General features: G+C 47.1%; 1 protein-coding gene and 1 long non-coding RNA gene across 3 annotated transcripts in view; one reads left to right on the top strand and one right to left on the bottom strand.

Annotated features, from left to right (window-relative positions):
* LOC138300460 (uncharacterized) overlaps nt 1-506 on the bottom strand; it is a 90,753-nt gene extending 90,247 nt beyond the window's left edge. The window contains exon 1 of the long non-coding RNA XR_011204941.1: nt 452-506. This is a non-coding gene — a long non-coding RNA (uncharacterized lncRNA). The remainder of the gene's footprint in view (nt 1-451) is intronic.
* The window catches only part of SLC16A12 (solute carrier family 16 member 12), a 511,884-nt gene that overhangs the window by 280,946 nt on the left and 205,449 nt on the right, over nt 1-25,489 (top strand). The window lies entirely within an intron of this gene.

The following is a 25,489-nucleotide window of genomic DNA, read 5'->3' as shown; positions in this document are numbered from 1 at the left end:
GGGTACTTTTGCGATCATAACTTTACGAATCGCAGCATTAGTAAAACACTTTAAACATCAGACACCTAATTATTTATGTAGATATTGCAAGATTACGGGCCTGATTTAGAGTGTGGCGGCTGGGGTTACTCTGTCACAAACATGGCAGATATCCCGTTCGCCAAACTCTAAATCAGGCCCTAAGTCTTCATAGTGTTCTGGAAAGGTAAAAGGCCTGGCTTTAGTCACAGAACTTTAGGTAGGAGACTCCTGATACTTGGTGCCTGTAAGGATTAGCCCCGTTCAAAAGTTTTAATATTGTTTTCTTCATTTGCATCTTATATCGTTTCCCAGCGCATCTGTTAATATACCAACAGGGAGCGGCTCGTGGCAGTAACAGGGGGTGGGGGGCACGGGGTGGGGTCTGGGAGGAATGAGGGGTGTGTGAAATGACAAAAAAAAAAAAACTTACCTGAATCGTCGCGGCCGCCTCCATCTCCACCACGCTTCTCCTCTCCAATCCTTATGCTGCTCAAGGCAGCGTCAGGATGCGCTGGGAACGCCCAGCCAAGGCACTCCCAGGCTGACTGGGAGCCTGTGCAGGCTCTTTCCAGCCCAGCAACAGTGTTGCTGGGCTGGACAGAGCCTATTGCATGTGTGTTCGCTCGGCCCGAGATGGCCAGGTCAGAGTGGGCTGTGGCCGGGTAGGGGCAGAGTATGGCTGTGTTTCCTGTCGACCAACAGTCTGTGCGGACCTGTAACTGACAGGGGATTGTTCTGCACGCTGACACTAGCTGAGCCAGAGCCGATCCCAGCATGGCACTGGTTCTCTGCCATCTTATTGAGAGCAGAGAGCATGTTTTATTTTGTAATAATTGGGCAGGGGAAGGGAAGGTATAGATGCAGATTAGTGGGAGAGAGTGACGACATCAGGAGATCAGGTTTTGTTTAAAAAATATAATGGTATTGTAAGGTGCTATAAAGGGTGGGTTTAGAGGGCAGTAGGACACAGATACATTTTTAGGACCAAGCCTGCGAGGGAATGCCCGGCTGCCCTTCTTGTTAGTAGTTCATGTTTCCCAAACTATCCTGGTACTTGACATAACTGCTTGTTTGCATGTCCAGAAGGGTGGGGCACGGCATTCATGGCAGCTGTGGCGAATATGTCCCCAGCCTTTCTGGCGAATTAAGAGATGCTTGAAGGGGGTCATTGTAGGAAGTTGGCTCTGTATGCACTATTTCAAAGTAAGGAATAGTATGCACAGAGTCCAAGGGTTCCCCTTAGAGGTAAGATAGTGGCAAAAAGAGATAATACTAATGCTCTATTTTGTGGTAGTGTGGTCGAGCAGTAGGCTTATCAAAGGAGTAGTGTTAAGCATTTGTTGTACACACACAAGCAATAAATGAGGAACACACACTCAGAGACAATTCCAGGCCAATAGGATTTTGTATAGAAAAATATCTTTTCTTAGTTTATTTTAAGAACAACAGGTTTAAATTTTACATGTAATACTTCAAATGAAAGGTATTGCAGGTAGGTACTTTAGGAACTTTGAATAATGAAAATAGCATACACAGTTTTCAAATAAATCACATATAGCTATTTTAAAACTAGACACAGCGCAATTTTCAACAGTTCCTGGGGAGGAGTAAGAGTTTGTTAGTTTTTGCAGGTAAGTAAACCACCTACGGGGTTCAAGTTTGGGTCCAAGGTAGCCCACCGTTGGGGGTTCAGAGCAACCCCAAAGTTACCACACCAGCTGCTCAGGGCCGGTCAGGTGCAGAGGTCAAACTGGTGCCCAAAACGCATAGGCTTCAATGGAGAAGGGGGTGCCCCGGTTCCAGTCTGCCAGCAGGTAAGTACCTGCGTCTTCGGAGGGCAGACCAGGGAGGTTTTGTAGGGCACCGGGGGGGACACAAGTCAGCACAGAAAGTACACCCTCAGCAGCACGGGGGCGGCCGGGTGCAGTGTGCAAACACACGTTGGGTTTTCAATTGAAATCAATGGGAGACCAAGGGGTCTCTTCAGCGATGCAGGCAGGCAAGGGGGGGGGGCTCCTCGGGTTAGCCACTACCTGGGCAAGGGAGAGGGCCTTCTGGGGGTCACTCCTGCACTGGGGTTCTGATCTTTCAGGTCCTGGGGGTTGCGGGTGCAGAGTCTTTACCAGGCGTCAGGATCTGGGAAGCAGGCAGTCGTGGTCAGGGGGAGCCTCGGGATTCCCTCTGCAGGCGTCGCTGTGGGGGCACAGGGGGGGCAACTCTGGCTACTCACGGTCTCGCAGTCGCCAGGGAGTCCTCCCTGAAGTGTTGTTTCTCCACAAGTTGAGCCGGGGGCGTCGGGTGCAGAGTAGCAAGTCTCACGCTTCCGGCGGGAAACGCAGTTGTTTTAAAGTTGCTCCTTTGAAGCAAAGTTGCAGTCTTGGGTGAACAGGGCCGCTGTTCTCGGGAGTTTCTTGTTCCTTCTAGAGCAGGGCAGTCCTCTGAGGATTCAGAGGTCGTTGGTCCTGGGGAAGGCGTCGCTGGAGCAGTGTCTTTAGAAGTTGGGAGACAGGCCGGTAGAGCTGGGGCCAAAGCAGTTGGTGTCTCCGTCTTCTCTGCAGGGTTTTTCAGCTCAGCAGTCCTCTTCTTATTAGGTTGCAGGAATCTGAGTTCCTAGGTTCAGGGGAGGCCCTAAATACAGAATTTAGGGGTGTGTTTAGGTCTTGGAGGGCAGTAGCCAATGGCTACTAGCCCTGAGGGTGGCTACACCCTCTTTGTGCCTCCTCCCAAGGGGAGGGGGGTCACATTCCTATCCCTATTGGGGGAATCCTCCATCTGCAAGATGGAGGATTTCTAAAAGTCAGAGTCACCTCAGCTCAGGTTGCCTTAGGGGCTGTCCTGACTGGCCAGTGACTCCTTCTTGTTTTCCTCATTATCTGCTCCGGCCTTGCCGCCAAAAGTGGGGCCGTGGCCGGAGGGGGCGGGCAACTCCACTAGCTGGAATGCCCTGGGGTGCTATAACAAAGGGGGTGAGCCTTTGAGGCTCCCCGCCAGGTGTTACAGTTCTTGCAAGGGGAGGTGATAAGCATCTCCACCCAGTACAGGCTTTGTTACTAGCCACAGAGTGACAAAGGCACTCTCCCCATGTGGCCAGCAACATGTCTCGAGTGTGGCAGGCTGCTAAAACCAGTCAGCCTACATGGGTAGTTGGTTAAGGTTTCAGGGGGCACCTCTAAGGTGCCCTCTGGGGTGTATGTTTCAATAAAATGTACACTGTCATCAGTGTGCATTTATTGTGCTGAGAAGTTTGATACCGAACTTCCCAGTTTTTAGTGTAGCCATTATGGTGCTGTGGAGTTCGTGTTTGACAGACTCCCAGACAATATACTCTTATGGCTACCCTGGACTTACAATGTCTAAGGTTTTGCTTAGATACTGTAGGGGCACAGTGCTCATGCACTGGTGCCCTCACCTATGGTATAGTGCACCCTGCCTTAGGGCTGTAAGGCCTGCTAGAGGGGTGACTTATTTATACTGCATAGGCAGTGTGAGGTTGGCATGGCACCCTGAGGGGAGTGCCATGTCGACTTACTCATTTTGTCCTCACCAGCACACACTAGCTGGCAAGCAGTGGGTCTGTGCTGAGTGAGGGGTCCCCAGGCTGGCATAAGATATGCTGCAGCCCTTAGAGACCTTCCCTGGCATCAGGGCCCTTGGTACCAGGGGTACCAGTTACAAGGGACTTACCTGGATGTCAGGGTGTGCCAATTGTGAAAACAAAAGTACAGGTTAGGGAAAGAACACTGGTGCTGGGGCCCGGTTAGCAGGCCTCAGCACACTTTCAAATCAAAACTTAGCATCAGTAAAGGCAAAAAGTCAGGGGGTAACCATGCCAAGGAGGTATTTCCTTACACAACCCCCCCCCAAACGAAAGAGGATGAGACTAACCTTTCCCAAGAGAGTCTTCATTTTCTAAATGGAAGAACCTGGAAAGGCCATCTGCATTGGCATGGGCAGTCCCAGGTCTGTGTTCCGCTATAAAGTCCATTCCCTGTAGGGAGATGGACCACCTCAGCAGTTTTGGATTTTCACCTTTCATTTGCATCAGCCATCTGAGAGGTCTGTGGTCGGTTTGAACTACAAAGTGAGTACCAAAGAGGTATGGTCTCAGCTTCGTCAGGGACCAAACCACAGCAAAGGCCTCCCTCTCAATGGCACTCCAACGCTGCTCCCTGGGGAGTAACCTCCTGCTAATGAAAGCAACAGGCTGGTCAAGGCCATCATCATTTGTTTGGGACAAAACTGCCCCTATCCCATGTTCAGAGGCATCTGTCTGCACAATGAACTGCTTGGAGTGATCTGGAGCTTTTAGAACTGGTGCTGTGCACATTGCTTGTTTCAGGGTGTCAAAGGCCTGTTGGCATTCTACAGTCCAGTTTACTTTCTTGGGCATTTTCTTGGAGGTAAGTTCTGTGAGGGCTGTCACTATGGATCCATATCCCTTCACAAACCGCCTGTAATACCCAGTCAAGCCAAGGAATTCCCTGACTTGAGTCTGGGTTTTTGGAGCTGCCCAGTCCAGAATAGTCTGGATCTTAGGCTGGAGTGGCTGAACTTGGCCTCCACCTACAAGGTGACCCAAGTAAACCAGAGGCCTGCTGATTGCAGAGCCTTCAAAACCTTCTTCAGGTGGACCAGGTGATCCTGCCAGCTGGAGCTAAAGACAGCAATATCATCAAGATGAGCTGCACTAAAGGACTCCAAGCCAGCAAGGACTTGATTCACCAACCTTTGGAAGGTGGCAGGGGCATTCTTTAAACCAAAGGGCATAACAGTAAACTGATAATGCCCATCAGGTGTGGAGAATGCTGTCTTTTCTTTTGCTCCTGGTGCCATTTTGATTTGCCAGTACTCTGCTGTTAAGTCAAAGGTACTTAAGAATTTGGCAGCACCTAATTTATCAATCAGTTCATCAGCCCTTGGAATGGGATGGGCATCTGTCTTGGTGACAGAATTAAGTCCTCTGTAGTCCACACAAAACCTCATCTCTCTCTTTCCATCTTTGGTGTGAGGTTTGGGGACTAAGACCACTGGGCTAGCCCAGGGGCTGTCAGAGTGCTCAATGACTCCCAATTCCAGCATCTTGTGGACTTCCACTTTGATGCTTTCCTTAACTTTGTCAGAATGTCTGAATATTTTGTTTTTGACAGGCATGCTGTCTCCTGTGTCCACATCATGGGTACACAGGTGTGTCTGCCCAGGGGTTAGGGAAAAGAGCTCAGCAAACTGTTGCAAGACCTTCCCACAGTCAGATTGCTGTTGGCTAGAGAGGGTGTCTGAATAGATCACTCCATCAACTGAGCCATCTTTAGGGTTTGATGAGAGGAGATCAGGGAGAGGTTCACTCTCAGCTTCCTGGTCCTCATCTGTTACCATCAACAGATTCACATCAGCCCTGTCATGGAAGAGCTTAAGGCGGTTCACATGGATCACCCTCTTGGGGCTCCTGCTAGTGCCTAGGTCCACCAGGTAGGTGACCTGACTCTTCTTTTCTAGCACCGGGTAAGGGCCACTCCATTTGTCCTGAAGTGCCCTGGGAGCCACAGGCTCCAGAATCCAGACTTTCTGCCCTGGTTGAAATTCAACCTTTGCAGCCTTTTGGTCATACCAAAACTTTGGCCTCAAGGTTTTTACTTGCCTTTTCCATGTACTCTGCCATCCTTGAACGTAGACCAAGTACATAGTCCACTATGTCTTGTTTAGGCTCATGAAGAGGTCTCTCCCAGCCTTCTTTCACAAGAGCTAGTGGTCCCCTTACAGGGTGGCCAAACAGAAGTTCAAAGGGTGAGAACCCTACTCCCTTCTGAGGCACCTCTCTGTAAGCGAAAAGCAGACATGGCAAGAGGACATCCCATCTCCTTTTGAGTTTTTCAGGGAGCCCCATGATCATGCCTTTTAATGTATTGTTGAATCTCTCAACAAGGCCATTAGTTTGTGGATGGTATGGTGTAGTGAATTTATAAGTCACTCCACACTCATTCCACATGTGTTTCAGGTATGCTGACATGAAGTTGGTACCTCTGTCAGACACCACCTCCTTAGGGAAACCCACTCTGGTAAAAATACCAATGAGGGCCTTGGCTACTGCAGGGGCAGTAGTCGACCTCAGGGGAATAGCCTCAGGGTATCTAGTAGCATGATCCACTACTACTAGTATGTACATGTTCCCTGAGGCTGTGGGAGGTTCCAGTGGACCTACTATGTCCACACCCACTCTTTCAAAGGGGACCCCCACCACTGGAAGTGGAATGAGGGGGGCCTTTGGGTGTCCACCTGTCTTACCACTGGCTTGACAGGTGGTACAGGAGACACAAAACTCCTTGACCTTCTGGGACATGTTGGGCCAGTAGAAGTGGTTGACTAGTCTCTCCCACATCTTGGTTTGTCCCAAATGCCCAGCAAGAGGAATATCATGGGCTAAGGTCAGTATGAACTCCCTAAACTCCTGAGGCACTACCACTCTCCTAGTGGCACCAGGTTTGGGATCTCTTGCCTCAGTGTAAAGGAGTCCATCTTCCCAATAGACCCTATGTGTTCCAGTTTTCTTGCCATTGGACTCTTCAGCAGCTTGCTGCCTAAGGCCTTCAAGAGAGGGACAGGTTTCTTGCCCCTTACACAACTGTTCCCTTGAGGGTCCCCCTGGGCCTAAGAGCTCAACTTGATAAGGTTCTAACTCCAGAGGCTCAGTTCCCTCAGAGGGCAGAACTTCTTCCTGAGAAGAGAGGTTCTCTTTTTGTTGTTGTGTTGCAGCTGGTTTCCCAGTTGTCTTTCCTTTTCTCTTGGTAGGCTGGGCCCTTTTTCCAGGCTCCAACTCTACTTTTTCACCCTGAGCCTTGCACTGTGCCCTTGTCTTGACACACACCAGTTCAGGGATACCCAGCATGGCTGCATGGGTTTTTAGTTCTACCTCAGCCCATGCTGAGGACTTCAAGTCATTTCCAAGCAAACAGTCTACTGGGATATTTGAGGAGACCACCACCTGTTTCAGGCCATTGACCCCTCCCCACTCTAAAGTTACCATAGCCATGGGATGTACTTTAGTCTGATTGTCAGCGTTGGTGACTGGATAAGTTTGTCCAGCCAAGTATTGACCAGGGGAAACCAGTTTCTCTGTCACCATGGTGAGACTGGCACCTGTATCCCTCAGGCCTTCTACACTTGTCCCATTAATTAAGAGCTGCTGCCTGTATTTTTGCATGTTAGGAGGCCAGGCAGCCAGTGTGGCTAAATCCACCCCACCCTCAGAGACTAATGTAGCTTCAGTGTGACACCTGATTTGCTCTGGGCACACTGTTGATCCCACTTGGAGACTGGCCATTCCAGTGTTAGCTGGAGTGGAGTTAGAAGTGGTACTTTTCTTGGGACAGGCCTTGTCTCCAGTTTGGTGTCCAGGCTGATTACAGCTACGACACCAGGCCTTTTTGGGATCAAAGTTTTTACCCTTGTACCCAAAATTGTTTTGTGAAGAGGCTCTGGGCCCACCCTCCTGTGCAGGTCTTTGGGGGCCTGTAGAAGACTCTTTACTATTTTTGTTTTTGGATGTCTCAACACTCTTCCCCTGGGGAGGCTTTGTGACCCCTTTCTTTTGGTCACCCCCTGTGGAAGTCTTGGTCACCCTTGTCTTGACCCAATGGTCCGCCTTCTTTCCCAATTCTTGGGGAGAAATTGGTCCTAGGTCTACCAGATGCTGATGCAGTTTATCATTTGAACAATTACTTAACAGGTGTTCTTTCACAAATAAATTGTACAGCCCATCATAATAATTTACACCACTGCCTTGAATCCAACCATCCAGTGTTTTCGCTGAGTAGTCCACAAAAATCAACCCAGGTCTGGCTTGAGGATTTTTGAGTCCCCCTGAATCTAATTCTGTACTCCTCAGTGGAGAATCCAAAGCCCTCAATCAGGGTACCCTTCATGAGGTCATAAGATTCTGCATCTTTTCCAGAGAGTGTGAGGAGTCTATCCCTACACTTTCCAGTGAACATTTCCCAAAGGAGAGCACCCCAGTGAGATCTGAGTACTTTTCTGGTTGCACAAGCCCTCTCAAAAGCTGTGAACCATTTGGTGATGTCATCACCATCTTCATATTTAGTTACAATCCCTTTAGGGATTTTCAACATGTCAGGAGAATCTCTGACCCTATTTATGTTGCTGCCGCCATGGATGGGACCAAAACCCATCTCTTGTCCTTCCCTTTCTATGGCTAGGAGCTGTCTCTCTAAAGCCAATCTTTTGGCCATCCTGGCTAACAGGAGGTCATCTTCACTGAGGTTATCCTCAGTGATTTCAGAGGTGCTGGCCCCTCCTGTGAGGGAAGCAGCATTTCTGACTATCACAGTTGGAATCAGGGATTGAGGGTCCCTGATCTCCCTAATTAGGACTGGAAGGGGGGAATTCTCCTCCAAGTCACTAACATCATCCTCTGGGTTGTCATCCTCAGAGGGGTTGGCTTTTTCAAACTCTGCCAAAAGCTCCTGGAGCTGTTGTTTGGAGGTTCTTAAGCCAACTGGGATTTTCTTTATTTTGCAGAGAGACCTTAGCTCCCTCATCTTAAAATGGAGGTAAGGTGTGAGGTCGAGTTCCACCACATTCTCTTCTGCACCAGGCATTATGGTGGTCATTCTAACCCTGGCGGTCGGCGACCGCCAGGGCTAAAATGACGGAAGCACCGCCAACAGGCTGGCGGTGCTTCCGGGGCCATTCTGGAAAAGGGCAACCGGCGTTTTCCCGCCGGTTTACCCCTGGCCCAGGGAATCCTCCATGGCCGCCATGGGGATTCCGACCCCCTTACCACCATCCTGTTCCTGGCGGTTTTCACCGGATGGCGGTAACAGGTGTTGTGGGGCCCCTGGGGGCCCCACATTGATTTTCAGTGTCTGCCTAGCAGACACTGAAAATCGCGACGGGTGCCACTGCACCCGTCGCACACCAGCAACTCCGCCGGCTCCATTCGGAGCCGGCTTCATCGTTGCTGGTGCTTTCCCGCTGGGCGGGCGGGCGGCCTTTTGGCGGTCACCCGCCAGCCCAGCGGGAAAGTCAGAATGACCGCCGCGGTCTTTTGACCGCGGTACGGTCTTCTGGCGGTTCCCGCCAGACGGGCGTGTTTCTAAAAGTTGGAATACTTTTTAAGAATCTAAAACTATTTCTAGAACTTAATTCAAACTTTCACAAAACTTTTAAACTCTAAAAGAAATGCTAACAGGGACTAACACAAGGCCCTAGCAGGACTTTAAAAAATTTAGAAAAATAGCACAAATTGTAAAAATCAGTTTCTAATGACAATTTTGGGAATTTGTCATGTGATCAGGCATTGGCTGAGTAGTTCAGCAAATGCAAAGTCTTGTACCCCACCGCTGATCCACCAATGTAGGAAGTTGACTCTGTATGCACTATTTCAAAGTAAGGAATAGTATGCACAGAGTCCAAGGGTTCCCCATTAGAGGTAAGATAGTGGCAAAAAGAGATAATGCTAATGCTCTATTTTGTGGTAGTGTGGTCCAGCAGTAGGCTTATCAAAGGAGTAGTGTTAAGCATTTGTTGTACACACACAAGCAATAAATGAGGAACACACACTCGGAGACAATTCCAGGCCTATAGGTTTTTGTATAGAAAAATATATTTTCTTAGTTTATTTTAAGAACCACAGGTTAAAATTTTATATGTAATACTTCAAATGAAAGGTATTGCAGGTAGGTACTTTAGGAACTTTGAATACTCAAAATAGCATACACAGTTTTCAAATAAATCACATATAGCTATTTTAAAACTAGACAGTGCAATTTTCAACAGTTCCTGGGGGGAGTAAGAGTTTGTTAGTTTTTGCAGGTAAGTAAACCACCTACGGGGTTCAAGTTTGGGTCCAAGGTAGCCCACCGTTGGGGGTTCAGAGCAACCCCAAAGTTACCACACCAGCAGCTCAGGGCCGGTCAGGTGCAGAGGTCAAAGTGGTGCCCAAAACGCATAGGCTTCAATGGAGAAGGGGGTGCCCCGGTTCCAGTCTGCCAGCAGGTAAGTACCTGCGTCTTCGGAGGGCAGACCAGGGGGGGTTTGTAGGGCACCGGGGGACACACAAGTCAGCACAGAAAGTACACCCTCATCAGCACGGGGGCGGCCGGGTGCAGTGTGCAAACACGCGTCGGGTTTTCAATTGAAATCAATGGGAGACCAAGGGGTCTCTTCAGCGATGCAGGCACCAAGGGGTCTCTTCAGCGATGCAGGCAGGCAAGGGGGGGGCTCCTCGGGGTAGCCACCACCTGGGCAAGGAAGAGGGCCTCCTGGGGGTCACTCCTGCACTGGGGTTCCGATCTTTCAGGTCCTGGGCGCTGCGCGTGCAGAGTCTTTACCAGGCGTTGGGCTCTGGGAAGCAGGCAGTCGTGGTCAGGGGAAGCCTCGGGATTCCCTCTGCAGGCGTCGCTGTGGGGGCTCAGGGGGGGGAACTCTGGCTACTCACGGTCTCGCAGTCGCAGGGAGTCCTCCCTGAAGTGTTGTTTCTCCACAAGTCGAGCCGGGGGCGTCGGGTGCAGAGTAGCAAGTCTCATGCTTCCGGCGGGAAACGCAGTTGTTTTAAGGTTGCTCCTTTGAAACAAAGTTGCAGTCTTGGGTGAACAGGGCCGCTGTTCTCTGGAGTTTCTTGGTCCTTCTAGAGCAGGGCAGTCCTCTGAGGAGTCAGAGGTCGCTGGTCCTGGGGAAAGCGTCGCTGGAGCAGTGTCTTTAGAAGTGGGGAGACAGGCCGGTAGAGCTGGGGCCAAAGCAGTTGGTGTCTCCGTCTTCTCTGCAGGGTTTTTCAGCTCAGCAGTCCTCTTCTTCTTAGGTTGCAGGAATCTGAGTTCCTAGGTTCAGGGGAGCCCCTAAATACAGAATTTAGGGGTGTGTTTAGGTCTGGGAGGGCAGTAGCCAATGGCTACTAGCCCTGAGGGTGGCTACACCCTCTTTGTGCCTCCTCCCAAGGGGAGGGGGTCACATTCCTATCCCTATTGGGGGAATCCTCCATCTGCAAGATGGAGGATTTCTAAAAGTCAGAGTCACCTCAGCTCAGGTTGCCTTAGGGGCTGTCCTGACTGGCCAGTGACTCCTCCTTGTTTTTCTCATTATCTCCTCCGGCCTTGCCACCAAAAGTGGGGCCGTGGCCGGAGGGGGCGGGAAACTCCACTAGCTGGAATGCCCTGGGGTGCTGTAACAAAGTGGGTGAGCCTTTGAGGCTTCCCGCCAGGTGTTACAGTTCCTGCAAGGGGGAGGTGACAAGCATCTCCACCCAGTACAGGCTTTGTTACTAGCCACAGAGTGACAAAGGCACTCTCCCCATGTGGCCAGCAACATGTCTCGAGTGTGGCAGCTGGTTAAGGTTTCAGGGGGCACCTCTAAGGTGCCCTCTGGGGTGCATGTTACAATAAAATGTACACTGGCATCAGTGTGCATTTATTGTGCTGAGAAGTTTGATACCAAACTTCCCAGTTTTTAGTGTAGCCATTTTGGTGCTGTGGAGTTCATGTTTGACAGACTCCCAGACCATATACTCTTATGGCTACCCTGCACTTACAATGTCTAAGGTTTTGCTTAGATACTGTAGGGGCACAGTGCTCATGCACTGGTGCCCTCACCTATGGTATAGTGCTCTCTGCCTTAGGGCTGTAAGGCCTGCTAGAGGGGTGACTTATCTATACTGCATAGGCAGTGTGAGGTTGGCATGGCACCCTGAGGGGAGTGCCATGTCGATTTACTCGTTTTGTCCTCACCAGCACACACAAGCTGGCAAGCAGTGTGTCTGTGCTGAGTGAGGGGTCCCCAGGGTGGCATAAGATATGCTGCAGCCCTTAGAGACCTTCCCTGGCTTCAGGGCCCTTGGTACCAGGGGTACCAGTTACAAGGGACTTACCTGGATGCCAGGGTGTGCCAATTGTGAAAACAAAAGTACAGGTTAGGGAAAGAACACTGGTGCTGGGGCCCGGTTAGCAGGCATCAGCACACTTTCAAATTAAAACTTAGCATCAGCAAATCAAAAAGTCAGGGGGTAACCATGCCAAGGAGGCATTTTCTTACAGTCATGCTTTTAGAATAAACGGCTCCCATGCCAGGAGCTTTACATTTTAGCCCTTTTGAGGCTTCCAGAATGAGGAGCTGTTCATTCTGCCGAAAACAACAGACCTCAAGTCGCGCCCAAGCAGTGCAATGCCTCCTCCATTCGGTACACTGAGCAAGATCATCAACACTGTGTATACTGCACGGAGTTCTCCAAAGCAGCTGCCTGATTTATACCTTAAGCTATGTGCCCAGTATTTGTAATTTATCACAGCTTGATGTGGGCATCTCACCCATCTCCAATGAGTTCTAAGCATTCCGCTGATGGAAATGTACAGTTGGCCTATGGATTCTAGGATATAACGTTGGTCTATAGATCCTAATGTATAATCTTAGTCTTTAGCTCCCAATATGTTATGTTCTCAGCACCATTATGTAACTACTCTATCGTCTTGTACTTTCTTAGTATGCATACTCACACCCATAACTTGGGTTTGTTTCCAAGGCCGAGAATTCCATTATAGTGCTTTTGATGTAGCTTTCATGTAACTATCATTTCGTGGAGGCAGAGGTTGCCTGGCCTGGAGATGGCTGCCTTTTAGGCAAGCTCCTTCCGCTGGGACTAATTCATTATCCTGGTGCTTAATGGGGCTATTTTGGTGTGACTGGCGCATACATACTGCCCTGATCGGCTACTGCATCATTTGACCTTCTGAGAAATTCAAAATGAGAGCACAATTTTTCCCTGACAAATATTTTATTATTCCAGTTATTTCAGTTCTTAGGGCTTCATACATTGGAACAACTATCAATTTATCAGAAATCCATTGCACATGGATAATCAACTTTTCACAGCGCAGGCCTTTCATATTGTGCTGTTTTATTAGGAGGTGTGTAGAAATTGACCATGATTCAACTCTGGTTCTTAAATTCTATGAATTCAGAAGCTGATTGAGATGTGAACTAATAGCTCAACGACACAACAAAAGCCTTCCTAGTTTTTGAAACTCACATAAATTCATATTCCGTCTTGTGCTTGGAAATGTTTATACTCCTTATGTATTTCTTTTGTCTCAAATGTTGGCTGTGGGTAAGAGGACATTGGCCTATGCTTAAAAGTGCAACTGGGTTTGTATGCTGATGTTTTGCCATAGTATGCAGTCCGTGGTGCACCCTCAACCTGCATTACTGTTGCTGCCGAGAGCATGCTGTTCACAGGTATGTTGTCAATGTCCTGGCTCATCACTCTCATTTGAAGCATCTTCTTGTAGTTCACATGTAAGCCTCACAATTTATCATTTTGGATCCTCTTGGCTAATTGACATCAGTGGCGTAACAAAACTTGAGGAGACCGCCCTGCAAAGTAGATGGAGGGACTCCCCGCCCCTCCAGACCCAGCAAGGCACTACGAGGCCAGGTGCCCGCAGCCTGTGCACTGTAGTGGCTCGGTTGAGAGGTCCCCCTGGAGCTTGGGGCCCTAATGTTATGCCACTGCTTGACATGTTTAGCTAGGCAAAAGTCATCTGTTGTGTAATACATTTGTAGTCTGCACATATCAAACCGCTTTTTCTCTTGTCAAAGACACACTAGCAGAGGGGTTCTTTGAGAATAAAGGTTTTTACGTCGTTCCATAAGCTCATGAGGGGGAGTGCATTGAAGTGTAAGGCTGAGCAGTTCCATGTTTTGGAGACCTGGTCCATGCAGTACTTGATGTTGGAGTTCATTAATTATTAATTAATTGAGGGTCCAGAGTAAAAGTAGTGCTTGCAATTAGATCTCTTTGCGAGATATACTGTCAGATTGCATCCTCTGAGAGAAGAGAGGGGGCACCTTTGCAGAAATAGTTTGTAATCATTGCACAACTCTGCTCTTTTTGTCCTTGAGTGTGTTCCACTTTCTGTGTCTTTGGCTCCTATAGTGATGCTCAGTTACAGAATCCCATTGTGGCATGATAAACACGGTCATTCACTGAAATGTCAGTGGGAAACCTGCCACGAAGCAACACAGGCAGTTTAAAAGACTGGCAGTTCATAGCCAATTACAACCTCATACCAAGGAATTTAACCAGAAAACCGAAGAATCAGATCCAAGAAACAGAAAAGGAAACCGGGATTAAACCCTATCTTACTGGACTAGGAAAGGCTATAAACACAGGAGGGTGATGGCGTGGTGACCTCTATTACTACCTCCTAGGGTAAGATGTTTAAAAAAAGATATATGAACAATGCACCTGTCTCCAGTGGTTGTTCACCATCAAGTTTTAGGAATGTGACTATGAAGAAGTGCAAAACCTGAACTATTAAATGGTAATTCCCAAGTTATCCAACGTGATTTAAATGGGGATTAACAAATACTATATTAAAAGTGGGTGACAAAACAGGTGATGAAAGATAGACAGCGGTGGTTTCCTCCTTTGTCTGGGGCATAATCCTAGTTGGTTCAGCTCTATAATGCAGTGGGATGCCACATATTGCTTGAGCTGCATGCAGATCATGCTCAACTAATTGTTGATAGCTACAGATTGTACACTTTGGGCTAGTAGTTACTTACGAAATTAGACGAGGCCAAGGTTGTGTAATTTATGAAAGGAACGCTGATTGCTTGAACGTTTTGTCCATGTGCCTGGGACAGCTGGAAATGTCTGCTGCAGGGTGAATGTCTATTCCAACAGGATGGCTGGTTTATCCTAATGCTTGGAGTGGAAATATCTGGATGGTATTGTTTCATGGGCACACACTGGGTGTAGAACGAGATTTGGAACCACGGCCAGTGTTATATCTTTACGAACACTTGCCTCTAGCGCTTAGAACAAAATCATTCTAAACTTATTTTAGGTGTGGAATAGACACAGATTTAGCTGGTTTGCCAGATCAGTGTTATTCAGTCCCAAATCATAAAAAGTTATACCTATAGACATAGAAGGTGTTGTCAGTCGGCCATCTTTAACTATTCGTTTATTTTAGTGTAATTCAGATTCTACTTCCAACTACCACAACCTACAACATGGGCCAATGTGTCAGCCCACTTCTTGCATCTCTGTATACTGTGAGGGACTGCTTTTTAAGACTTTTGCACATGTGCACGTTCGGCTAGAAAATAGTCAATTTCAATGGCAGAGCTGCTTAGCTGTTCTCTACTGTCAGTTCGACTATCATTTCATAACTTTACTTATTTACTTTTGTGATCTGTCATAGTTTCCCTTTTGTTTGCATAGATATACCCTCTACCTTCAGATGGCAGTAGTTTTATTTTTCATTACTTTTAGACTTTTAATGTTTATTCCACATGTGTACAATAAAGAAATAAAACCAATTACAGACTTGCCAAGGCCACGACTATTGACATTGCCAACGTCTGTTGTTATGTTTGTTTTACCACTACCTTTTTCAGGGATGGCATAGGTTGGCTGGGAAGGAAGCTTCCTGATTTAGATATTGATCCTAACCTCTATAGCTGGGTGTGAATCCAGGATATACACTACAGAATATCGTGGTACACTAATATATTGGACAGAATATCGAGGGACAAAAGATACAAAAGGTAAGTATGTATAGATTTTCTCCACAAACTGTACTACTGTACTTTGAGTATATATATATACTGTATATATATATATATATATATGATATGTGTATATGGTATTGATGTCAGGTGCGCGCCACCACGTCAAAAATATTGACTCTCCTTCTATATTAAAAAAGGAATATAGCACTCCACAGCTGCTAAAAAAAGATTTATTGACAATATATGTGTATATATATATATATATATATATATATATATATACACACTGAAAAAAACAAAGGTTACAGAGACGTTACAGTTAGGAAATAAAATAATAGAAATATAGAAATTCACTTAAAAAAAACAAAGGTTACATGTACATTATAGTAAGGCTCACATTTTAAACAGAAAAAACATAGAAATTCACTAGAGTTACCTCAAGTAACTATATTTCATGCCATAAGGTAAGTATAACACGCCTGCAGCTGCAGCCAAGCAACAGCAAAGGCTTCAATTTTTGACAGCGGGACCTGCCAAGGAGGTCCCACTGTCAAAAAACCTAAGCTTTCATCTCTGACCCCTGCACCCAGGTATGCATGCAGGGGACAGAGATGAAATGTTTGCTTCATCAACCACATTAAAGCAGCTCTTTGTTTGCTGAAGCAATGTGACCAAGGGGTAGGCCTTGATGCTTCCCCCACGATCTCAGATAGCCCGTAAAGGGCTTGTTTAAAAATTAAAATACATTTTTTTAAAAAACATTAAGGGGCCGCGGGGGAGCTCTTTAGGGTTCCTGCTGCGGTTCCAGATAGCTAATAAAGGGCTAAAAGAATATAAAAACACAATAGCTCAGTGTGAAGGCTGCAGACCTTCACATTGAGGGTTCGAGGCCAGCTGGCCTCATTTCCCTCTTTTTTTTCACTACAAATATTTAAGGCTCATACTGAAAGGTAATCTTACTCTTTTTAAATGACTAATACATTTTTCTTTTTAATTTGTCCAGAAATATCTCATTCCAAGTATGTCATATATCAAAGCCTAAACAACTCTCTATCTCTCTCCCTTTCACTCTCTTTCTCCAGCTCGCGCACCCATTCAGACACTTAGGCACCCACTCACAGTCCCACTTAGGCACTCACGCACTCACTCACAGATCCACTCAGACCCTCAAGCACCCACTCACAGCTCCACTCATATCCTCACGCACCCACTCACTGACCCACTCAGACAGATACACACCCACTCACAGATCTACTCAGACTCCCACATACCGACTCATAGACCCGATTACACTCTGACGCACCCATTCACAGACCTGCATACACACTGATACACCCATTAACCGGTTCTGTGCCAGGGACGTAATGGTTACGTCCCATGGCACAGTGCTCCTGTGCAGAGGACGCAACCATTACGTCTCGGCACCGGAGCTCGGAAAGAATCCCCTTCCAACCCCGCCCCCCGTGTGACGTCTGATGACATCAGTGCGCAGTCGCGTGCTGACCTCATCAGAAGTCGCCTCCCATCGCGCTGGAAGCTCATGCTGTGCATTTCTCTTCCCTCTTCCGATCATGTGAAGGGGGCTTGAGAGGCTTCAAAGGGAAGAAAAGGAATTTCCTTCCCTTTGAAGTCTCTCGGAGCATTTCAGCAGCCGGATCGTGAAGCGATCTGGCTGAAGCGATCTGGCTGCTGAAATGCCCACTAGACACCAGGGATTATTTTCCAAAAGAAATTGGCATAAGTGGAGCAACCCGTTGGGCAAGGGTAGTTCCCAGGGAGGCAATTATTTTCAAAGTCTTTTCTGCCCCCCCGGAGGGCAGATCGGCCTATTGTTATTAGGCACCAGGGTTCTTTTTTTTCTCTCAGTTTTTTTAGAGGTGGGGAGCGACCCCTTAGGCAAGGGTCGCTCCCCTAGGGGGCAAATTATATGTAGGCCATTTCTGCCCTCCTTGTCAGATTAGGTCAGTCTGCCACCAAAGGGGGCAGAAACCACTAGGCACCAGGGATTTTTTTTTAAATGTTTTTTTACAGATGGGAGCGACCCCTTAGTCAAGAGTCGCTCCCCTGGGGGGGGGCAAAGTATATTTAGGCCTTTTCTGCCCTCCTTGGGGGCAGATCGGCCTATTTTTATTAGGTCAATCTGCTACCAAAGGGGGCAGAAACCACTAGACACAGGGATTTTTTTTATATATACTTGCGCATAAGGGGAGCGGCCCATTGGGCAAGGGACGCTCCCCAGGGGGGCAAAATATTTTTAGGCCTTTTGGGGGGCAGATCTGCCTATGATAATTAGGCCGATCTGTCCCCGGGGGCAGAAACCCCTAGACACCAGGGATATATTTTTGTTAAAGCTTACTTTTGTTTTTTATATATGTGGAGCGACCCCTTAGGCAAGGGTTGCTCCCCTGGGGGGGGCAAATTGTATTTAGACCATTTCTGCCCCCCTTGGGGGCAGATTGGCCTATTTTTATTAGATCGATCTACCCCCAAGGGGGCAGAAACCACTAGGCACCAGGGCTTTTTTCCCCGCAAATTTCACGCGAGGGGAGCGACCCCTTAGGCAAAGGTCGTTCCCCTGGGGGGGGGGGTAAATTTATTTTAGGCCATTTCTTCTCCCCTTGGGGGCAGATCGGCCTATTTCTATTAGGCCGAAACCACATAGGCACCAGGGATTGGTGTGTGTGTTTTGTTTGGGGGGGGGGCATCCCTTTGAGCAAGGGTCGCTCCCCATGGGGGCACATTACTGTTGCCCATATCTGCCTCCCTTGGGAGCAGATTGGCCTATCCTTGGAAGGCCCATCTGCCCCCAAGGGGGCAGAAAGCCCACCAGAGACCAGGGAAGATTCTTTTTTTCAAAATAAGAGGGTGGGGGTATGGCCATACCCCCACCCCAAATAAATGGGGCTAAAGTTGGTCTGCCCACCAGTGGGCAGATGGGGCAGTTACCCCTGATCCACACCTGAGGGGGGCAGAAAGTCTACTAGATGCCAGGGAATTAAAAAAAACTAAAAATAGTGGGGTGGTGGCTACCTACCAGTATGGGCCTAGTTATGCCCCCACCCCAACTGAAGGGGGTATCAGTCTTTCAGCTCTCCCCCTGCACACTAAAACATCTTACCCCACACAAGCAAGAGGATATTTTACTATTTTGGGTTTTGTTTTTACATTTGGACCATGAGAGCTTGGCTAACTCCCAAAATCATCCCACTTGGAATGGAGAGGGCTGCACTTTATGGACTTTGGGACGCTGCCATGTAGAAAGATCTATAAGACCTAGTCACATCTGAGATCTAAACATGTGGGTGATTCCAGGGTGGTGTGCTTCACATGCACCCCGCACCATTTTCTTACCCACAATGTCCTGCAAACCTCCAACTTTGCAGGACATCACACATTTTTCCCACATTTTTGTGATGGAACCTTCTGGAATCTGCAGGAATCCACAAAATTCCTACCACCCACCATTGTCTCATCTATACCAATAAAAAATCTGCTGCACTTGTCAGCATAAAAATTAATTTTTTTAAACTGCCCTTTTGGACCCGCTTTGGTTCCCCTTCAATTTCGACATGTTTTTGGCTCTTCCCTGTCACAGGCACTTGGCCCACCTACACAAATGAGGTATCAACTTTACCGGGAGACTGAGGGGAACGTTGGGTGGTAGGAAATATGTCCCGGTGCTGTGATCCCACACAGAAATGTAGGAAAATGTTTATTTTTTAGCTAAATTTGAGATTTGCTGAGGATTCTGGCTAAGAAAACATTGGGAGATTCCAAGCAAGTCACACCTCCCTGGACTCCCTCGGATGCCTAGTTTTCAGAAATGTCTGGGTTTGGTAGGTTTCCCTAGATGGCTGCTGAGCCCAGGACCAAAAACGCAGATGCCACCCCTCCCCCGCAAAAACAAGTAGTTTTGTATTTGATCATTTTGATGTGTCCGGGTAGTGTTTTGGGGCATTTCCTTTTCCTTTCGCGGGCAGTAGGCCTACCCACACAAGTGAGGTACTATTTTTATTAGGAGACTTGGGGGAATGCTGGGTGGAAGGAAATTTGTGGCTGCTCTCAGATTTCAGAACTTTCTGTCACAAAAATGTAAGGAAAAAGTGTTTTTTTGGCCAAATTTTGAGGTTTGCAAAGGATTCTGGGTAACAGAGAGCCCCACAAGTCATCCCATCTTGGATTCCCCTAGGTGTCTAGTTTTCAAAAGTGCGCAGGTTTGGTAGGTTTCCCTAGGTGCCGGCTGAGCTAGAGGCCAAAATCCAAAGATAGGCACTTTGCAAAAATCAGGTTTGTTTTCTTTGGGAAAATGTGATGTGTCCACAATGTGTTTTGGGGCATCTCCTTTTGCGGGCGCTAGGCCTACCTACACAAGTGAGGTACCATTTTTATCGGGAGACTTGGGGGAACGCTGGCTGGGTGGGATGAAATTTGTGGCTCCTCTCAGAGTCCGGAACTTTCTGTCACCGAAATGTGAGGAAAAAGTGTTTTTTAGCCAAATTTTGAGGTTTGCAAAGGATTCTGGGTATCAGAACCTGGTGAGAGCCCCACAAATCACCCCATCTTGGATTCCCCTAGGTTTCTAGTTTAAAAAAGTGCACAGGTTTGGTAGGTTTCCCTAGATGCCGGCTGAGCTAGAGGCCAAAATTCACAGCTAGGCACTTTGCAAAAAACAGGTCTGCTTTCTTTGGGAAAATGTGATGTGTCCACGTTGTGTTTGGGGAATTTCCTGTCACAGGCGCTAGGCTTACCCACACAAGTAAGGTACCATTTTTATCACAGCACTTGGGGAAACGCTGGGTGGGAGGAAATTTGTGGTTCCTCTCAGATTCCAGAACTTTCTGTCACTGAAATGTGAGGAAAAACTGTTTTTTCGCCAAATTGTGAGGTTTGCAAAGGATTCTGGGTAACAGAACATGGTGAGAATCCCACAAGTCACCCCATCTTGGATTCCCTTAGGTGTCTAGTTTTCATAAACGCGGAGGTTTGGTAGGTTTCCCTAGGTGCCGGCTGAGCTAGAGGCCAAAATCCACAGTTAGGCACTTTGCAAAAAACAGCTCTGTTTTCTTTGGGAATATGTGATGTGTCCACTTTGTGTTTTGGGGCATATCCTGTTGCGGGCGCTAGGCCTACCTACACAAGTGAGGTACCATTTTTATCAGGAGACTTGGGGGAATGCTGAGTGCAAGGAAATTCGTGGCTCCTCTCAGATTCCAGAACTTTCTGTCATTGAAATGTGAGAAAAAAGTGGTTTTTTTTGGCCAAATTTTGAGTTTTGCAAATGATTCTGGGTAACAGAACCTGATGAGAGCCCCACAAGTTACCCCATCTTGGATTCCCCTAGGTGTCTAGTTTTCATAAATGCGCAGGTTTGGTAGGTTTCCCTAGGTGCCGGCTGAGCTAGAGGCCAATATCCACAGCTAGGCACTTTCCCCAAAAAAAGTCTGTTTTCTTTGTGAAAATGTGATGTGTCTACGTTGTGTTTTGGGGCATTTCCTTTCGCGGGCGCTAGGCCGACCCACATAAGTGAGGTACCATTTTTATCTGCAGACTTGGGGAAACGCTGGATGGAAGGAAATTTGTGGCTCCTCTCAGATTCCAGAACTTTCTGTCACCGAAATGTGAGGAAGAACTGTTTTTTTGCCAAATTGTGAGGTTTGCAAAGGATTCTGGGTTACAGAACCTAGTGAGAATCCCACAAGTCACCCCATCTTGGATTCCACTAGGTATCTAGTTTTCATAAATGCGCAGGTTTGGTAGGTTTCCCTAGGTGCCGGCTGAGCTAGAGGCCAAAATCCACAGTTAGGCACTTTGCAAAAAACAGCTCTGTTTTCTTTGGGAATATGTGATGTGTCCACTTTGTGTTTTAGGGCATATCCTGTTGCGGGCGCTAGGCCTACCTACACAAGTGAGGTACCATTTTTATCGGGAGACTTGGGGGAATTCTGAGTGAAAGGAAATTTGTGGCTCCTTTCAGGTTCCAGAACTTTCTGTCACTGAAATGTGAGAAAAAAGTGTTTTTTTGGCCACATTTTGAGGTTTGCAAATGATTCTAGGTAACAGAACCTGGTGAGAGCCCCACAAGTCGCCTCATCCTGGATTCCCCTAGGTGCCTAGTTTTCCTAAATGCGCAGGTTTGGTAGGTTTCCCTAGGTGCCAGCTGAACTAGAGGCCAAAATCCACAGCTAGGCACTTTCCCCCAAAAAAGTCTGTTTTCTTTGTGAAAATGTGATGTGTCCACGTTGTGTTTTGGGGCATTTCCTTTCTCGGGCACTAGGCCGACCCACATAAGTGAGGTACCATTTTTATCTGCAGACTTGGGGAAACGCTGGATGGAAGGAAATTTGTGGCTCTTCTCAGATTCCAGAACTTTCTGTCACTGAAATGTGAGGAAAAAGTGTTTTTTTTGCCAAAATCTTGAGTTTTGCAAGGGATTCTGGGTAACAGAACCTAGTAATAATCCCACATGTCACCCCATCTTGGATTCCCCTAGGTGTCTAGTTTTAAAAAATGCGCAGGTTTGGTAGGTTTCCCTAGGTGCCGGCTAAGCTAGAGGCCAAAATCTATAGCTAGGCACTTTGCCAAAAACCCGTCAGATTTCAATGTAAAAATGTGATATGTCCATGTTGCAAGCATCAGGCCTACCCACGCAAGTGAGGTACCATTTATATCAGGAGACTTGGAGGAACACAGAATAGCAAAACAAGTGTTATTGCCCCTTGTCTTTCTCTAAATTTTTTCCTTCCAAATGTAAGACAGTGTGTAAAAAAGACATCTATTTGAGAAATGCCCTGTAATTCACATGCTAGTATGGGAACCCCAGAATTCAGAGGTGTGCAAATAACCACTGCTTCTTCACACCTTATCTAGTGCCCATTTTGGAAATACCAAGGTTTTCTTGATGCCTATTTTTCACGCTTTATATTTCAGCAAATGAGTTGCTGTATACCCGGGTACAGAATGAATACCCATTGCAAGGTGCAGCTCATTTATTGGCTCTGGGTACCTAGGGTACTTGATGAACCTACAAACCCTATATATCCCCACAACTAGAAGAGTCCAGCTGATGTAACAGTATATTGCTTTAAAAAATCTGACATCGCAAGAAAAAGTTACAGAGCAAAACGTGGAGAGAAATGGCTGTTTTTTTCACCTCAATTTGAATACTTGTTTATTTCAGCTGTTATTTTCTGTAGGAAACCCTTGTAGGATATACACAAATTACCCCTTGCTGAAGTCACAATGTTGTCTACTTTTCAGAAATGTTTAGTTGTCTGGGATCCAGCATTGGTTTCACACCCAGTTCTGTCACTAACTGGAAAGAGGCTGAAAGCACAAAAACTGTGAAAATGGGGTATGTCCCAGTAAAATGCCAGAATTGGGTTGAAAATGTGGTTTTCTGATTCAAGTCTGCCTGTTCCTGAAAGCTGGCAAGATGGTGATTTTAGCACTGAAAAGCCTTTGTTGATGCCATTTTCGGGGTAAAAAAACACAAGCTTTCTTCTGAAGCCCTTTATTCCCATTTGTTTGAAAAAACATTTTTTGCTGTATTTTGGCTAATTTCTTGGTCTCCTTCAGGGGAACCCACAAACTCTGGGTACTGCTAGAATCCCTAGGACGTTGGAAAAAAAGTACGCAAATTTGGTGTGGATAGCTTATGTGGACAAAAGTTATGAGGGCCTAAGCGCAAACTGCCCCAACAAAACAAAAAAAGGCTCAGCACAGGAGGGAAAAAGGCCTGGCAGCAAAGGGGTTAAAACAGTGATGTACGCACTCTCATACCCAGACACTCTCACAGCCACTCTCACCCCGATACATCCTCTCACACCTATTCTCACACCCAGAGAGACTGTGGCCTACTCCCACCATGCACAGCCAAAGGGCTGTGCACAGCATGGGATTTGTTGGTTAGGGGGGTTGGCCACAGGGTCTGACTGCAGGCCAGGTCTTGCAGGCAACCTCCAGTGCGCACATATAAAAGCCGTGCATGATGCAAGTTTGGGTGCTCTTAGGGTGTTGGCTTCAGGGCCTGGCAACATGCCAGGCCCTTTGGTCAACTGCTGCCACACATGGCCAAAGACCGTGCACGGCCATGGTTGGATTAACGTATAGTAATAAAAATGACTACACATTAAAAAAAAACATAGAAATTCACTGAAAAAAACAAAGGTTACAAGGACATTATAGTTAGGCTAAAATGTTAGTCACACGGAACCATAGAAATTCACCAGTTATAGTTAGAGTTATTTCAAGTAACTGTAACTCATGCTCTAAGGTAACTATAGCTCCCGCCCTCGCCATGCACTGCTAATTACCCCACAAATTATGACACTCATGACATCTTTGATAACATCATTGATAATGTCAATGTAATATTAGCTTTTGTTTTTTCGGTGAATATATATATTTTTATATATATTGACTGAAAAAACTAAAACTAAAAACTTTACAGGGACGTTAAAGTCAGGAAATAGAATTATGAAAAAACTGAAATTCACTTAAAAAAACAGAGGTCACAAGATATTATAGTTAGGCTCACATTTTAAACATACGAAACCCTAACTATAACTCCTGCCCTAAGTTAACTATAACTAGCTCCCTCGCCATGCACAGTTTTTTATCGAAAATGTTACTGCAAATATTACATGATATTATCAATGATGTTATCAAATATGTCGAGTGCTTTTATTTGTGGGATAATTAGCAGTGCATGCCATGGGCGCGAGGCATAGTTACCCCAGCGCATATTTATGTTATGCTACGCCCTTTAAGGGCTATCTGGGACTGCAGGGGAGGCTCAAGGCCTCCCTTGCGGTCTCATAGCTGCTATAAGCTGGTAGCTGCTTTAAAAAGCTGCTCCGTGCTTGCTGGAGCAAAGCTTTCATCTCTGTTCCCTGCACGCATATTTGCATGCAGGGAACAGAGATGAAAACTCTGCTTTTTGACAGCGGACCTGTTTGACATGTCTCGCTGTCAGAAAGCGGAGTGTCTGTTGTGACTTGCCTGCAGCTCACAAAGCTACAGCTAAGCCACAGCACACAGCTATGTGCCCGGGGTTGGGCACCCAGGGACATAGCAGGAGCCAGCCCTGAGGGGTGGTGGTCCCCAGTGCCATCCGTGGATCCATGAGTGGTGTTCCTTTCCAGCAAAAAAGGGCCTCGGGGAAGCGGTGGTCCCCTGGGCTGAAGGGGTCAGAAATGGAACCCCTTTCCATATTTTTCAGGTTTCCCCAGGGAGGTGGTGGTCCGCCGGACTGCGGGGGGGGCAGACGCGCCTCTCCTATTTAATATAAATACAGCCCTGGGAAAATGGTTGTCCCTGGGGCTGCAGTTGGGCCCACAGACCCCGCATTAATGTAGATTATTACTCCGGGGAGGTGGTGCCCCCGACATTTATGTTCCTTAATGACCCAGGGCGGTGGTGGTCTCCATGGCTGCTGGTGGAGGCCGGATAGAGCCCACCTGTTACAAATCAACATTGCCCAAGCAACAAGTGTGGGACCCTGTGCTTCATTTAAAAATAAATGTTTTAGCTGGATCCGCCGGTCCGCCGCAAAAAAATGTAAAAACAAAAATGCTTTTTAGCTCTGGGGAGTTCCCTGGCCCTTTTTCTTTTTTTCACATTTTTGTCTGTGACTTGGCTCAAGCCGACATGGCTGGCAACACTTCCTTTTTTAAGTTCTGTCAGTCAATCAGATCTTAGCATGAGATTGGGATAAGTTAAAATTTGGATTTCCTTCATTTTCTCAAAAAGTACTAAACGGATTTACACCAAATAACAAAAAGGGCTCTTTCTGGACCAAGAGCTACCTTTCTGCCAAATTTGGTGCAATTCCGTCTAGTAGTATTGGTGCCATTGCTGTTCAAAATCCCAGGGGAAAAATGAATAGGGAAAATGCATTTTGGGACCCCTCCTTTTTCTCGCCCCCCCCTACAGACTGATCAACCCAAAA

The sequence above is a fragment of the Pleurodeles waltl genome, chromosome 6, assembly GCF_031143425.1.
Source record: "Pleurodeles waltl isolate 20211129_DDA chromosome 6, aPleWal1.hap1.20221129, whole genome shotgun sequence".
Lineage (NCBI taxonomy): Eukaryota > Metazoa > Chordata > Amphibia > Caudata > Salamandridae > Pleurodeles > Pleurodeles waltl.
The sequence above is the reverse complement of the archived record's forward strand: the minus strand, read 5'-3'. Positions and strand labels throughout refer to the sequence as shown.